Source organism: Leuciscus leuciscus, assembly GCF_965113295.1.
Source record: "Leuciscus leuciscus genome assembly, chromosome: 14".
Lineage (NCBI taxonomy): Eukaryota > Metazoa > Chordata > Actinopteri > Cypriniformes > Leuciscidae > Leuciscus > Leuciscus leuciscus.
In genome coordinates this window covers 15,957,385-15,975,423 of record NC_138738.1, presented here as the reverse complement: position 1 = coordinate 15,975,423, position 18,039 = coordinate 15,957,385, and the positions used below count along the sequence as shown (strand labels likewise).

General features: G+C 35.9%; 1 protein-coding gene across 1 annotated transcript in view; it reads left to right on the top strand.

Annotated features, from left to right (window-relative positions):
- Window positions 1-3,035: 3,035 nt before the first annotated feature.
- Window positions 3,036-18,039, top strand: part of kank4 (KN motif and ankyrin repeat domains 4) — a 51,282-nt gene continuing 36,278 nt past the window's right edge. Inside the window, exon 1 of the mRNA XM_082135998.1 lies at window positions 3,036-3,281. The gene's annotated coding sequence lies outside the window, so the exon portion shown is untranslated. The remainder of the gene's footprint in view (window positions 3,282-18,039) is intronic.

Below are 18,039 nucleotides of genomic sequence, written 5' to 3'. Positions count from 1 at the left end.
ACTGCCTGAACAAAATGAGATGGGTCGAAAAAATTGTGAGAGATTAAAGAATGAGCGCAGTCCGAATTTTGTTTTTGTTTTTGTTTGTGAAAAAATATATTTTTCAAAACCATGAATAAAAATCTAAATGAGTTTTCTGGCATCATTTTGGACTACCACATCGTGTTGCGTGCAGTCTATGGTTGTCTGACAAGCTTAAAGAATGCCATTTTAAGCCGATCTGAGATCAGTAACGCGCAGGTTTGTAATTGTGTTGCGGATGGAGTTTGTGAATAGGAGGCTAAATCTGGATCAGCTTTAAAGGGAGCTTCACAGGTAACCGTCTGCACGGTAAATAAATCAATTTATTTTTGTAAAATATTCTAAATTAAGTGTTTTTTTTGTTTTGTTTTTGTTTTAAAGATCATCCTAACTGCATGCTTTTGTATGTTCATTTGAATGTATTTAGGGCGCAGCCAACAATATAGGTTTCTGTTATTCGTACCGGTATGTCAAATTTAAAAACGTGAGTTGCAAGAAATTTAGGCAAAACATTAAATGAAAAACATTTTTAACAAAATAAATAAAATAAAACATCAGATTTCAATTTGCTTAAAAAAACAACAACTAAAATAACACGATTTTTGTCATACTAAATGTAGGCCTACAAAAAGTATTTTTTACCTTTCACCAGCAGATGGCCATCAAGAGTAAAGCATGAGGAAAGCTAACTGGGACATTCAAGTAGCTACAAACCATCTACATCTACTTCTTTATTTCTGGTTCCCATACTCAAACTGTAGCCTATTTTGACAACTAGCATGGGACATGAACTTTCCCCCCAACATTGAAATTGTATTTATAATTATGAATTTAATGAACTGTTTATATGAATTACATGGTAAAGTATAGGCATAATAGATGCTGTAGGGGAGAGCGGGGCACAAAGTAACGCTTTTTGACTTTCTCAGTTTGTGTAAATCTGCTTATGGTTCAGAGTATTTATTTTTTTCCCACATTAATTTCCCACATGTCTAGTACAATTATGTGGTTTTGTTTTATCAATACAGTATATACTTTTTTCTTGACATACCCCGAAAGAATGGAAGTGAAATGTGACAACATGCCCCATAGGTGGGGTACATTGTAACATGTGAGGGGCACATTGTAACATGACCATATGACAGCTTAAAATGTTATCTGATCTAATAAAAAAACAAAAAACAAGACAAACTAAAATATTTTCTAAATAAAATACAACTCATTTTGGAGTTTTGACTATGAACACAGGAAAACACAGCTATACAACATAGTTCAAAACAATGTTGTAATTTCTGAACATTGACTCTTAGTCTTTATTCACCCTTTTTTCATGTTTTCTCAATAGAATTAATAAAAGTATAGAATATAATAGCATATTTCTAATAGGGGCACATTGTAATGCAGTGTGACAACATGCCCCACCTGCACAACTGGGATTTAAACCCAGCTAGTGTCTTCTGCTAGTTAGCGAAGCATTAAAGAACTATCTCAACTGTCAAATAACATATTGGAGATTAAAATAATATCAGATTTGTCTAATTTTAAATAAACAAAAAATTAACTTAAGTAAGAAATTTACTTTTGCTATGGTTTAATAAATGTCTATGGATATCTTCCAATTTTTTTGTTATTTTGGCGCAATTTTTTCTCTATATAGTGTTGATATGGCAACTAGTAAATACACCAAGTTTCATCATACTAGCATGTGTGGAAGTATTTAAAACAAGTCTGTTACAACTAGCCCCGTGTTACGTTGTGCCCCGCGCTCCCCTAATTGGGCACTTATTTGGGTTTTTCATTATTTTAACGATAGTTTTGCAATACATGTGATGTGACAAATTAAATGTTAAACACTGCATGCAAGAAAATGCTGTGTAGAATAGTGTTATATGGAGCATATCACTTTACACATTATTTCACCTGCCAATCAACATATTATACAGAGGCATCAAATCACATCAGCATCTGCTTACTTAGAACTCCCTTGTCAGGAAAATGTATGAGGAAGACAAAAACAGAACATTATTTTCTTTTGTGTTAGTGCGTGTGAATGCACCTTTATGTAGAGGAGACTGAGGCTAGTTGTCAAAAGGGCTATATATCAGTAACCACACTGGCGTGCAAATGTCAATTGTGGTTGAACTGTTTTATGACAAGAATATTTGAGCTTGATGTTGTCACATGCATTATCTTGCAATTTTATGCAATATATTATTGTCTTAAAATTAATCTAATAATGATTATTATTTATCATAATAATATAATGTTATATAATTATTGTAATATAATCATTTATAATTAATTAAATTAATTTACTATATATTTACAATATTTGTTTGAATAATTTGAATAAAAAAAAAATCTGTTTAATAATTGTTTTTCCATTTCAATTTACAAACAGAAACTACCCCAATAACATAATGCGTTAATATAATGCATATGTATTATTACATATTAAGTGTGACAACTAGCCCTGGTCTCCCCCCATAATCCAAATATAAATTCTTGTATTAAAATTTATAATATCTGTGCTTACAAGAAATGCACCTCTTTTTATTCCCCTCTAGTGTTAACCATAAAGCCTTGTAGAATTCAGTTACTGTCGGAGGCAAAACAGCCCTGGGATGAAGCTTTTGAGTCTGGAATCGCAGAGAAATAGACCAGCGCGCTCAAAGAATGAGAGGCATGTCCTGCACTCTTTCAGCCCCAGCTGAGCGGTGTGCTGTTTTTTAAATCACTTTACCACACTACCTCAGTGTCAGTGACACACACACCATACACACCGGCTGGATCACACACACACACAGATGTCAATTCTTGATGCAGAGCTCAAGCAGCATATAGGCAATATGGCTAAACACCAGTTTAATCTTTTAGCAGCCATGCTCTACTACTTTAATCCTATAGCGTTTGAATGTGATGGGGAAGCTGGATGGGGGGGTGTTGACTACTGATGTGTGTGTGTGTGTGCTTGTGTGTGTCTGACCCTGCTATTGGATGAGGCTGAGCTCTGTGGGAGGGGTGTTCAGGCTCACAGTATAGCGCTTGTTATGAGAGCATTCTGCCGTCCCCTTCCACAAATCTCAATAACAACAGTATCACAGCCTCAGATTGTGAGTGTGTGTGTGTAGGGGAGTGAGGAGTGCCTCTACCGCCGTCGCAGCTGCTTGCGGCTTCCTCCTTGTGCTGGATTTCCTTGAAGGTCTGCCTTACCTCTGCAGTGCCTGTAGGAAAAACATAAGGGTCCCCCAGAGACTGAGGTAAGTGATGTGAGATAATGCATTCCTCTTCTGTCAGCTTCATTATTCAACTTTTTACATGTTTACCTTTGGAAAATACAGCACACCTCTATACAGTAGATCCCACACACCCTCTCTTAAATCCACCCTTTTCATTTTTTGTTGAGCATTTCAGGAAGCCTTAGTGTGTGCTGTTTTTCTACTAATGATTTAATTTTTTAGATTGGTTGTCCAGAAACTAGATCCCTTATTTCAGACCTGGCTATTTTTATAGTGAGCTGGCCACCTTGACAGCATTGGTCATTTGGCCATTATTAATGCTGTCTATGTGGGAAGCCCATGTCTCATTGCACAAATAGTCTCATCTCGCGCTTGGCTGTGATGTTTCAGTTTACCTCCCCGCTGGGTTGTCGTAATGTCGACCAGCTGGCTGTTACTATGTGTCAATCTGGAAGAGATGCGAGCCCGTTTGATTGTGCCGTAGTGCAGCACTGCGCTCGTGACGCTGGGCTGCTAGATCTCGCGCGTCTGCAGTCAATAGCTCAGGCTTGGTTATTTAGCGATGGAGGCTTGCTCATCTGCTGGCTCATTTTGCCATCCAGAGACGGTGAGCTCAGCTGGTAGAGATCTCTCTAATATCCTACGATGCCCGAGGCGAGATCCTAGCTGTCATGCAGAAAGGTTCCCTGTTTGATCTGTGTGCAGAGCGCTCTTTCCTGCCAGTTTCAGTAGCAACCGAGAGAGTGTTTTTCTATTCAGATGCTATGGGTTGGTCAATGTGCATATATTATTTTGTACATAACACATGTAGCTTTATGGAGCAGTGCGTTTTCTAAACTGCACGTTGACTGTAGCAACACGATTTGTTTATTTGTCACTGTCATGATGACTGGGAAAGTGTCCCAATTAACCTGAAATTCACAGACAATCAGTTTATGCAGGAACAAAACTGATATTGATATGAACAAAATAAAACTAAAAATAATCTCATTACAGAGTACAAACGGTCATTTCCTTTGCACAGGGTGCAGATTATGAGGCGTTCGGGGTGGGGGTTACAAATCCCCCTAATTAAGGCCATGTACCCCAACAAAGGAAGTCAAAACAACCGGTTTGGGGGTCTTCAGGGGTTTCAAAAGTTTAAATAAAGGTAAAAACTAGATTAGAAGTCAGTCACAGTGGACGTTTGACCTGTAGCCGAATAGACGCTAATGAACAGGCCTGCATTCTTCAGATGAGGTAACCATATAGCAACACTGCCAATGGGCGCTTTTTATTGCATTTATTAAAGATATATCATTTAAAAGATAATAGAACTAGGATTTATTTTTCAAGTTTTTGAAAATCTGACAACATAAAAAGTTACAAGTGTACTTATTGGTTTTAGTAAGGGGACAAAATCCCAATCCCACGAAGCATTGCAAACAGCATCGAATTAAAAACGAGGAAGAAATTGCCATGTATTTATCTACAAGGTTGACGAAGAGAAACGTAGTAGATTTTTATTAAATAACACAGAAGCAGGTAATCTAAAATGATTAAACACAAACAAAACAGCGTGCCATGCACAAACAATACTGGACAATGAACTGAATGAACTGAGGGACTTAAATACATAAGGATAAAGAACTCAAAGATGAACAGGTGAGCTAATTAATCAAAAACCATACAAACCAACAAAGAGCGGGAAAATGAAACGAAGGAAACAACTAAGAGAAGTAAAATTGAAATAACCTGTAATGTACTCATTTAAAAATGTTTATATATATATATATATATATATATATATATATATATGTTTTTATATATATTATATATATATATATATATATATATACATACATATATACACACTCACCTAAAGGATTATTAGGAACACCATACTAATACTGTGTTTGACCCCCTTTCGCCTTCAGAACTGCCTTAATTCTACGTGGCATTGATTCAACAAGGTGCTGAAAGCATTCTTTAGAAATGTTGGCCCATATTGATAGGATAGCATCTTGCAGTTGATGGAGATTTGTGGGATGCACATCCAGGGCACGAAGCTCCCGTTCCACCACATCCCAAAGATGCTCTATTGGGTTGAGATCTGGTGACTGTTCACTGTACATTTTAGTACAGTGAACTCATTGTCATGTTCAAGAAACCAATTTGAAATGATTCGAGCTTTGTGACATGGTGCATTATCCTGCTGGAAGTAGCCATCAGAGGATGGGCACATGGTGGTCATAAAGGGATGGACATGGTCAGAAACAATGCTCAGGTAGGCCGTGGCATTTAAACGATGCCCAATTGGCACTAAGGGGCCTAAAGTGTGCCAAGAAAACATCCCCCACACCATTACACCACCACCACCAGCCTGCACAGTGGTAACAAGGCATGATGGATCCATGTTCTCATTCTGTTTACGCCAAATTCTGACTCTACCATCTGAAAGTCTCAACAGAAATCGAGACTCATCAGACCAGGCAACATTTTTCCAGTCTTCAACTGTCCAATTTTGGTGAGCTCGTGCAAATTGTAGCCTCTTTTTCCTATTTGTAGTGGAGATGAGTGGTACCCGGTGGGGTCTTCTGCTGTTGTAGCCCATCTGCCTCAAGGTTGTGCGTGTTGTGGCTTCACAAATGCTTTGCTGCATACCTCGGTTGTAACGAGTGGTTATTTCAGTCAAAGTTGCTCTTCTATCAGCTTGAATCAGTCGGCCCATTCTCCTCTGACCTCTAGCATCAACAAGGCATTTTCGCCCACAGGACTGCCGCATACTGGATGTTTTTCCCTTTTCACACCATTCTTTGTAAACCCTAGAAATGGTTGTGCGTGAAAATCCCAGTAACTGAGCAGATTGTGAAATACTCAGACCGGCCCGTCTGGCACCAACAACCATGCCACGCTCAAAATTGCTTAAATCACCTTTCTTTCCCATTCTGACATTCAGTTTGGAGTTCAGGAGATTGTCTTGACCAGGACCACACCCCTAAATGCATTGAAGCAACTGCCATGTGATTGGTTGATTAGATAATTGCATTAATGAGAAATTGAACAGGTGTTCCTAATAATCCTTTAGGTGAGTGTATGTAGGCTATACAGTTATCCAAGCCCCATTGCAAATAAGGTTTATTGGCAAAATGTACAGACTTTCAGCTGTTTGCAATGAACAAATTAAACCAAAGTAATTGAAATAGCTCAACACTATAAAACTTTCAAGTGGTTTCCCAAAATGCAACTGAAATTTGCCACTTTTAATGTCTTCTGCAGACTCAAAATTATTCACCCCCTTAATGGCAAGCATCTTTAGTACTTAGTAGAACACCCTTTTGATGTCATGATTCTGGCAGCGTTTCTGAGGAATCTTAGTCCAATGGCCTCTAGTTCAGTAATATTCTTGGGTTTGCGTGCTGCAACCGCCTTTTTTTAATTCCCACAAGAGATTTAAGGTGACTGTGATGGCCACTGTAGAATCTTCCAGGACTTCTTCTGTAACCATGCCTTGGTGGAATTTGAGGTATGCTTGGGATCATTGTCCTGTTGGAAGATCCAGTGACACACAAGCTTCAGCTTCCTCACTGATGGCATGACATTTTCTCCAAGGATTTCATGATGCTTCAATTAATCTATCTTGCCTTCCACATGCTGCAGGTGTCCAGTGCCAGAGGATGCAAAGCAGCCCCAGAGCATCACCGAGCCGCCACCATGCTTAACTGTAGACAGAGGTTTTTTTTCAGCATATGCTTCATTCTTCTTCCTCCAGACATACCGCTGATCCATAGGACCAAAACTGATGAGACCAGTTTTGTCTCATCGCTCCACAGAACAGAATCCCAAAACTTCTGTGGCTTATTTATATGATTTTGAGCACATTTCTTTTGCTTTTGGGACAGTAGTGGTGTAGTCTTGGAGTTCTGGCATGGAAACTGTCTGCGTTTAGTACAAGCCTTACTGTGCAAGCTGAAATATCAGTGCCTTTTGCCACCAAGTCTTGCTGCAGGTCTTTTGCAGTCACTCAAGGGTTTCTCTGAACCTGCCTTCACTGCAGCCATGATAGCTTCCTTTTTCTGCCCTGTCCAGATAGTGTAACCACTGTTCCTTTACCTTTGAACTCGCGAATATGCTTCCAATGGTGTCTCTAGGTACATTTAGTGCCTTCGCTAAATTTTTGTATCCTGTTCTTTGTTTGTGAAGGGCAATGACTTTTTGGAACATTCTTTTGACTTAGCCATATTTCTAAAATGCAGTCAAACGTGACAAACCAACAAACCTAGCAAGTTCAGATATTTTATGTGTTCTAGCTCAATCACACCTGGTGCAACTAATGATCCCTTGACTAGTTGCATGAGGTGGGCTTGAGACAACACATGTTTTGCAGATTTGTGTTGTTGTGAGGGATTCTATTCAGGGGGTTGAATAATTTTGAGACTGCAGAAGTCATTAAAAGTTGCATTTTCAGTTGAATTTGCAGAAACCACTTGAAAAATTTGTTGTGTTGTGCAAAACAATTACTTTTGTTTGGTTTGTTCATTGCAAACAGCTGAAAGTCTGTAAATTTTGCCAACAAATCTGATTTGCAATGGGTCTTGAATAATTTTGATTACAACTGTATATGTATAAGTTTATTGCAAAATATGCATCTATATTAGGCCTACTATACAAATAAGTATTTTTACAGGGTAGGGACATAACGTAATTCGCAGTGCTTCTTGGGAGTGGGTGGAGCTATAGAGCTCTTTTGGCACGTCTCCACTTTCTGATTCATGTAATTTTCTGAACAGCATCATGGTTAATGTAAGTTTTCACTAAAATTCTAATGTTAAACTCAATTATTCTAAAAATAAGTTGAAACAATGTGGGCACAGCTAACAGAAGCTACTACCATCAATTAACAACCTCATAGCTCACCGTAGGGCTGTCTTTAAAGGTTAAAGTTTTGTTATGGAGATAATAGTTTATATTTTCGGAGCCCGAATTGTACTTTATTCATGTTCGGCTTCTGTGAACAGTAAAGCCTCAACTTCTTTGATTTGATCAGTCATCTTAATCATTTTGACACTAATGATAATTTTTTTAAATAATTACATTCCAGAAGGCACTGACAACAAATCAATATCAAACGCAGCTGAACATCACAACATGCTTCTAAACACAGAAACAGAATAATTTATCATTGCAGAGCTGCAATTTTAACCACCCTTATGTAGACTATCTTGACAAACCTCATTCTTTACATGGCTGGGAGAAAAAAAAAAAAGACACTATCAATGGATAAACTATGGTGTTTATGTAAGATAAAAAATAAAATAAAAATTCCAAAGTCTTGATTTCCCCTTCCCTGCGTCCTGGTGGGCCCATATGCCTGACATACTCAGCAAACATAATAGACAAAATAGATATTTAGCTAATTGTGTCAAATTACAATTTGTGTTGCAACAGGGACTTTGAAAGATTGCTCGCTAAAAATTGCCTTTACATTTTCATAGTTTTCCAGAGTTAAAGAAGAAAGATAAAATTCCTTTAAAATTGCCAACTCCATTGAAAGTCATTGTATAATTGGCTCACTGCCTTTCTTTGCACATGTAATGTCTTCCTGGTAGCCTACAGGCTGTTTGATGTTCTCAGGAATGCAGAGGTACATTAAACATGTGACCTAAGGGCCACCCAGGAGCTCTGACTCCCTAAAGATTTTCTTCAAGTTTACCATCATTCTAAGACTCAGAAATACCGAGCCTTTCTATGTGATTTTGCTGACCCTGTGTTGTTGCAGCCCAAGTATCCATCCATCCATCCATCCATCCATCCATCCATGTCTATAATTTATGCATGTATTTATTTATTTGTTTGTTTATTAATTTATTTATTTATTTATTAATAGTAATTATATAATAGATTTTTATATTTATGTTTTATAGATTTGTATCCGTGCATGCATTTATTTATTTTATTATTCTCATCTTAAAGTAAAATCTTGTGAAGCCAGTGGACATTAGAGAAATAAACAGACATGTTTTTGCTCTTGTGATCAGTCATGTGGGCTTCTTGCACCAGTGACTGTAATTCCATGGCCTGGTGGATCTCTGAAACAGGCCTTTAATGGAAACAACAGAGAGACATATTGCGGTACTTATACCTGATATGTTTTAAGTCACTCAACTATTGCTGTTACGCTAAAATATTGCACATTCCTTAGTTTCTTGGATGTCTGAGGTGGTGGGCACTAGAAAGCTCTCTGTGGAGGTTATGGAATTTGGCATAGCGAGGTCTCTTGGGGCTTCACATGTGAGGCTTTGTGAGGGCGATTCCTTGTCCATTGTTTTCTGCTGAAGGACATTTCTCAAAGAACGGAGATGGAAACAATGGCTAATATAATCTGCTCCTGCCCTTTAAATGTATTCCTCATATGTGCATAAAAAAAAAAAAGTAGTATGAGACCATGTGAACACAGAAAGATCTGTCTAAGAGCTACTCAAAGGAAAATCTTCTGACAAGTTAATTGTAGTTGCATATTGGCTCCATGGATCTTATATTCTCAATGTAAACTTTAATTTGTATAAGAACCACAAGAGCTGACCGGACTTTTACTCTTATTGTGTTTTCATGTGAGGAAATCCCTGAGGGTCCAGTGGATGTGAATGTGTAGATGGTAGAAACACTTTGACCTCAAAGAGGCCCTATGTCTGTTTCACACCATGATTTTGTTAAGCATAAAACTCATTATAAAGGTATACTTCACCCACAAATGAAAATATTTTCATCATTTACTCTCATGAGTTTTGAAACCTGTAAGAATTTCTTTTTACTTCTTTCTATACACTGAAAGTGAATGGTGACCACAGCTGTCAAGCAAGATTTTCAACGAATGAGGACTTTCATTCTTTTACTTGCACAAAGGTATCATATGACTTTAGAAGACTTGGAATTTAATGCATGCGTTTTACAGACATTTCCAATATACTTGGAAGAGAACAACTTGAACGTATTTTGACATATTTCAAAGCACATTTTATTATTATTATTATTAATATTAAAAATACGATTTATTTTCTTGAGGACAAAATGGGCATATTAGAATAATTTCTGAATGATCATGTGACACTGAAGACTGGAGTAATGATGCTGATAATCCAGCTTTGCCATCACAGGAATAAAATGACATTTTATGTTTTACTGTATTTTAATAAAATAAATGCAGTCTTGCTTTTAAAAAACTATTTTACAAATCTTACCCACCCCAATCTTTTGAACAGTAGTTTAAAGTGCACTAACTCTGTATTGAGAGCTGAGAGAGTTTGTGGATTGAGGGGTTGTGGATGTTAAACTGTGAGCTGTCATCCTATTTTCTCTTGCTGTCTATCAGTGAGGGCAGCACAAAATGGGTCGAATTGAGAGTTAGGAATGTAAATAAGCTTTGCTGCATATCAGTGAATCGAGTGCAATATCAGTAAATCAGTTCCACTGAGCATGAGTACCCGCGTGCTGCTGTGTGTAAGAGTGCATGTGAATGTTCAAAGAAAAATGCTGGTTTTAAGTATGTTCTTGTGGTTGATCTCTTGAACAAATGTTCAGTTCAATTTGTGGGATCTATCCAGGCACATACTGTCTTCTCATTGTGTCCTAGACCAGTGAAAGACACATGGCCCTTTGGGTTGCACTAAATTACCATACCACCATTTTTTGTTTTTTTTCAACCTCTTAAGTCTGACAGCTCCTCAGCTTCTATAGACTCATGGGATAGCAGATTGTCTACTGGTGGCACACTTCAGAATCTCAGCAGATGAAGTGTGTCATCTGGGTATTTTTTGCCTACTGTATTGGTAATACTGATAACGAATACTGAATATTTAGACATACAATTATACAATGTCGCAGAAGAGCAAATGCATGCCATGTTGTATTTTTCCTCATCTTCAGATGTAGAGAATCTGCAGTAGAGAAGCTTGGAAAAGAGGTCTACATAGATGCTGAATGGAGGAGTTGAAACCTTTTGACCTCTTTAGGCAATAATTTCTGTTTGCGTCTGCTTTTGGATGTTTTTGTCTGAATTCTTTTCTGTTTTAAGCAATAGAAAGACGCTTGCGCAACTGTCAAAACATACTCTTCCTACATATTTCATGATCATTTCATAACAATTTATGTTGTCATAAAGATTTACACTTTGGATTAGAAAGACACAGTTAGTGCTACATGAGTTAGGTTTTATCATAAATTTATACATTTATTAATGGGATCAAATCATCTTTTTTTACACTCACCTTCATTCTCGTTCACATTTGCACAGCTTGGACTGCATATAGAGGTCTTTATAGATATAATCTGTCCCATACTGTGAAATCTTGCATTCCTTGCACTCTCAGATATGCAGTGACATCAGCAGTCTCCAGGAGAGCTAATGTTGCTGTACGTAACATGTGATTGTCTTTCAGTTATATACCACGAGTTTTGACGCGTATCTTCTGATCTTGTATCCATGACTAGCAGACTTTTATTTTCCAAGTCAACAAAGAATCACATTTCGTTCAGTCTTCTCTTACATCATAATCCTCTTGTGCAACAACCTTCTTTTAACAACTGAGATATATATGTATATTAGATATATATATATATATATATATATATATATATATATATATATATATATATATATATATATATATATATATATATATATATATACACACACATACTTAATAGATATATACACCGTAATTAGGCCTATTATAACAAATTTACATAGTTAAAATATGAAAATATATATTCTGAAGTATGAAATATGGCTCTTACAGTAGAAGTCAGCTGAAGTGCTTTCAGATGCATAGAAAAAAAGAATAAAGAACACATTGAACAACCATCTTACAAATGCTGAGATTTTAGTATGCACATTCTAATGTGGTGTGCCCTGGTAGAGCCGTACTATTTCTCAGTGGGCTCCAATAATGTATCCAGACTGTTGGGGGTGTAGTAGTGTCAGAGATGTAGGTCATATGTAAATATTTTTTTTAAGTAGGCTAATCCTTTTTTATTAATGCCCTGTCTGGCACCAAGCTTCTCTGTATATGTCTTTGTTATGAGAGTATGTAACTTAGTAAAATGCTGGCATGCTGGCAACAGCCAGAAACTAAAGTTTTGTTACAGATGTTATGAGCTTTCATATTGTCAGATGTTTAAAGCTTCTTGTCAGACAATTTGCTGCTTGCCAACATATAGTAGATTTGTCAGTCATGAGGTGTTGAACATTAATATATACACAATGCACGTCTTTTGCTGTGTTGCTATGTTGCATCTTACAGCTTTTTCTTATTTCGTTTGTCTTTGATGTCTAAACCTGCTACTTGTATTTTTGATTGAGGAATGGGTTATTGGCATGAAAAAAGTGAAGTTGACAGCTTATAATACTCACAATTCAGTATCATACACAAATGGTTAAATAACAAAATAGATTGGATTTGTGTCTTTTCATCAAATCTTTAAAAGCTACAGTAAGAACATTTTAACTGGTTAACTGTAAGTTACCTTACCATATGGTGAAAAACTGTGGTTTATATTTCATTTTAATGTAAAATACTGTAAAAAAAATTTATTTACAAAAAACAACAACAGTAAAATGACATTCCCAGAAGTCCCTGCATGACATATCACATATATGATTATATTTTAGTAAAATAGTCTTGGTTATTTTTATTTGATGTTATTAGTAATGTAAATTAAGGTGTTTTGGGTTATTTAGTTAATGCTTATTGCATGTTACCCTGATGTTTTTTTGTTTTTTTTTTGTCTTTGCATGTATGAACCTGTGACCCACTTACAAGGAATTTGTAATGTGGCTTTCTGTTTTGCCAGCTGTATTATCATGGTGGTTATCAGTAAATTTTAAGGTATATAGAAAACAACATTTTTGGTAGTTTGGGTAGCTTGGTATACTGACATATCACTTAATGCAATATGGTTATAAGTTGTAAAATATACAATCAAAATGCCATCTCGTAATACTGTAAACATTGTCACAGTGTGTTTTACGGTGAATTTCTTTCAACCACGGCTGCCAGTGTTTCTTTTTTTTTTTTTTTACACTTTATTTTACAGTCCTTGTTACATGTTACCTGTACTTACTGTAGTAATAACAGTAAATTATGCATAATTACAAGGAACTACCCCTAAACAAACCCTATTCCTTAACCCATACCCTATAGTAAGTACATGTTAATTGATATTACTCAGTAAGTAAATGTATAATTACACTGTAATAAGGACACCTAAAATAAAGTGTAACCTTTTTTAACAGTGAATTTAATTGGATTTTTTTTTTTTTTTTTTTCATTGATTTAGTTGCATTACATTTGAGGCAATTCAGAAAAAGCCTTAAAATGTAAATGTCAAATGTCAAAAATTCAATAATTTCAATGATTAATTGAAAGAAAAAAGATTAACTGTTTGATTAGCTGTTTAACATATAGTTTGCTCTAGGCTTCACTGAAATTGAATCTGAGGAACTGTAAAATCAGCTGATAACATGCATTAATCCATGCTATAAATTAAAAGCTTGTTTGACGATATGTGATTCATACCTGTGGGCAAGATTTAAAAAAACATTGAGAAAATTGGCATGATCATCTTTGAAGTTGGTCAAAATGTCTTAAATGTTGCCCTCCACATCCTGTTGTTTCTCATTCTTTCTAATTTACCATAGCAGACTTAGCCATTTCTTTCCCCATTCTTCCAATTTTTTCAACCTCTTAATTATTATTGCACCCTGGAGTAACTTCCAGTGCCGGCCTTGTAAATACACACCTGAAATATGTTTCATATTAATAAAGCAATCAAAGGCAGCAAAAGTGTTTCTTTTAATTTAAGAAAACCTTTTATGGTGGTTATTCTAGTGATCTGTTTAAGTATAATCCCCATACCGAGAGCAGCAACAAACTCTTTGCCAGATGTGACAGATGTGCAGTAGATGAGACAAAATGAGAGCCATTTTATTTTTCCACAGCAACTTTTTTGCCCATCTTTCCTTGGACTGTCGCATTGGTCTTACTTTCATTCTTATAACCTGCATATCCGATGACGTGATGTGTATGTAGTACATCTTCGTAAGTCAATTGTATTGTGACTGCTATTTTGAAGAGGAAGTCTGGACTGTTGTGTAATGACATAATGTGTGGAGAACAGAAGTGATGAGTAAACAAGATGGATGAAGTTCTCTGCTCCTGTCTTAATAACTCCCGACAGACACCACAACATCATATCGCTATTACTGTTTTATGTGTAACATCACCCATTGAGCAGTACTTGAACTCAAACCTTGTGTTTCTGCAGCCTGATATTTTGCATTGATAGTACTTTAATGAAGAGACGTAAATTGCTCCGCCAAGCAGAAAGCTTGACTGAGAGTGGTCTCATCCTGCTAAATGAATGCAGAGGAAATCAGCACTGAAACTGATTAGACACTAATCCTTAGGGATGGTCATAATTTACAGCTGTGCAGATGGAACCAACACTTCCAAAGCTGATCATGTTCATTTTCTCACATCTATTAATCTTTATCTTTTAAAATGCATTGTTTCATTTCGAGATTGTTATTGTTTCCTAAAACTTGTTTTCTTTGCTCATTTCATTTAAAATACTGTGTTTTTGTATTGTTTATTTGAATGGGATTATAAGAATTGTTAGTTCTGGTCGTCTAATTTGAAATAGACCAGTGGTGTTCCAAGATTGCCAATATTTTTGATAACACTTTTATATCACTGGAACACTTCTATCACTCTATCCGTGTTTGCAGCTTTCCAAACAGACTTTTGCAGCTTTTAGCTATTTTAGTATTATTTATATACCATTAAAATATGTATTCATATTTTGAATTACTTTTATCTTTATATATTCATTTATATTTTAATCCAAGTTTTGCTTTTGTAATTTTTATTATTATTTTATATATGTGTGTGTATATATATATATTTATTTATTTCTATTTCAGTTTTAGGAATGTTATTTCTTAAACTTATTTTATTTCTACTAGGCAACATTTTTATTTAAGTTTTGTAAGTTTTAAGTTTTTCATCTAATATTTGTGCTTTATGTTTTTTTAGGTAAATCTAACAGTATTCAGGTACAGAAATGGAATACTCTAATGTAAAATAACAGTCTTCACTGTATAAATGAAATATAACTATACAATTAATACAATTTATCTTTGCTAAAGCTACAAGTCATTTTCTCTTTCTCTGTTGTTGTTTGATCACCATTGGTGACACAAACAGCTGCATGTGCATTACACTCTAAAAAACACTGGGATAAAAAACAATCGTGAAATAGATATCGTTCCTGGCGTGGCAGATGCATTAGAGCTACAATTAGCATCAAGCTACATAACATAATTTAAAAGATTTATTATTACACTTTTACTCAAAACTCACTTTAAACCACCAATGAGTGTTTGTAATAACTTCCGATTGCGATTTTGGTCATATAATGTTGTTGAAATTTGTTATTTTATAGCATTTTATATGGAGCTAAGCGCAACACCTGCTTAGCATGTATCCTGTAAACATTCTTTATTCAGATGAATATACAGCAAATTGCATCAAAATCACACACAAACCATCGCAATCGTGTGTTTATTCTCTTCATTTTTGACGTGTAGAAACATTTCTTTGGCTTTGTTTTTCACGGAGCTGCGAAGGAGGAAGTTTACACAGCCACATCTTAGATACAATATGTGCCCTTTCTCACGATCTAACAGCAAAAACCTTGTAGAAAAGGAATTCGAGCTATAATTTAGGGAAACAAATCTGTTTTTCATTCAGATAAGTCAGAGTTTTGGTAACCACACAGAGAAAGTATTTGGCCACCTGCTTTTCTCCTGCTGTTCCAACCATCCAGTTGCTCTATTTAGATTACAAATCTTTCCTGTCTGAAATAAAACCCTCATCCAACCTGTGCTATCTAGAACAACAGCTTGAGACGGTTTGAGAATCAAAATGGATTTGACACAGAGGGAAAGAACAGTAAGAAAACAGATAGCGACATGAGTGGGGAACTGAAATTGCTTCAGAGAGCAGCTCTGATAAGAATAAGATGGCATCACTGGATTTAAGAGCAAGCGAAAGACAGAGTGATAAAGAAAAATAGATATAGATGCAATGTGCTGCATTGCCTCTAGCTATGCTTTGGCCTTTTGAAAAGGTATCAGACTTTTCACTATGGAAGATCCTCAGGGTGCCAGATGCTTCCTGTTGCAGATTACCGCTAACTGAACTCCAGACCACAAAGTGAGAACAAATAGACATTTCTCTCATTTTCATTTTCTATGCTATTTATAGAATCAATTTGTTAATAGTTAAGAGGAAGCTTAAGAGGAAAAATTGAATGGGCGAAATTGTTATGAGTAAAATGGAGCCTTTAAGTTAAAGAGCCAAATGCCTTTATGATATATAGGGATCTCCTCTTTGTTTGTGCACTAGCTGGACCCGTTTTACTAAAAGAGGACACATGTATCATTGTTATAAAAGTTCATATTGATTAAAAATAACATTTAGTTGATTTATTAATGTTTATTTATTCCAGATGTTTTAGAATGTTCTTGTTGAATGTCCTGATCTCACACTGTCTAAGCTAAGTAAATTCAATACCAAATGCACTTCAGACATCTGACCTACTTATGACTCAGAATATTCCATTTAAGTTCAGAAAAAGGGCAGTGTTACGCCTACAGGTTAGGAGCATGATGATAGTTTCTATTTTAAGCACTGTGTAATTGTGAAATTAGAAACAAGCTGCTTTCCCAGGGCTTGATCCATGCTGGTTAAAACAGTGTCAATTAGAAAACCACTGACAATGCCAGTACATGAAGCATTTATGGTTCACAGCATGTGGACATTTAGGCTTTCCTCTGTGGCTGAGAAAGAATAGTAACTCTTCATTTGAACAAAATGATCCCCTATAGATTTTATTGCTATTCAGTACCGCAGAATCGCAGTCCTCCTTATTAAAATGTAAAAAATATATATATAATCATGATTTTACAAGTATGTTTTGGTCATTATTTCTAAGTATAGCCTATCATCGCAGGCTTTCTCCTGTTGTAGATCTCAGTTGTTGTTTTGTGTTTTCCTTAAAAGATATTAGCAGGTGCAATTAGATATTGTTGCAACAAATATTATTTTTTATTCCTTTTAGAGTCAACAGAGTGGCTGTATGTTTACTGCATATGCATTTTTACATGAAATCTGCTGTTCAGGTTCATCCTTATAGTCTTAAAAGACACAGTTCAGTGTTGGCTTAGATGGGATTGTCCTCAGTGGTTCTTATTTTGTCCTTCAGAGACGTAATGATCAGATGTTTCACCATCAGCGGAAATGGAATAGGAGCCTTGCCCACAGTTCCTTAGAGACGAGCCGAACTACACGAATGTGACCTTGGGAACTCTGTACTGTGTTATTTCCTCTTAGAAGAAGCTGGAGTAGTTTTGCATTTCAAATGGCCTTTCTTTTTTTTTCTTCTTCCTTCTACTTTCTTTTTTTATCTATCCTCAGGAGCTATAAGAGGACAAACAGTGTTTTCCATTAAATGCTGATTTGGAAAGCAATAGTGATTGCTTTCAAAACAGCTTCTCTTGATAACATAATATCTCGCATATGATATACTGAATGGCTACATCTAGGAGACTAATCCATAAGCAGAATCAGTAGCGATTTGTGATTTCTTGAAGCAGTAAATAGCTAAATCAATGGCACTTCCATGTCAAAATGTCAAATATTTTCTTAGATATGTTCAATGCATGGATTATCAAGACTCT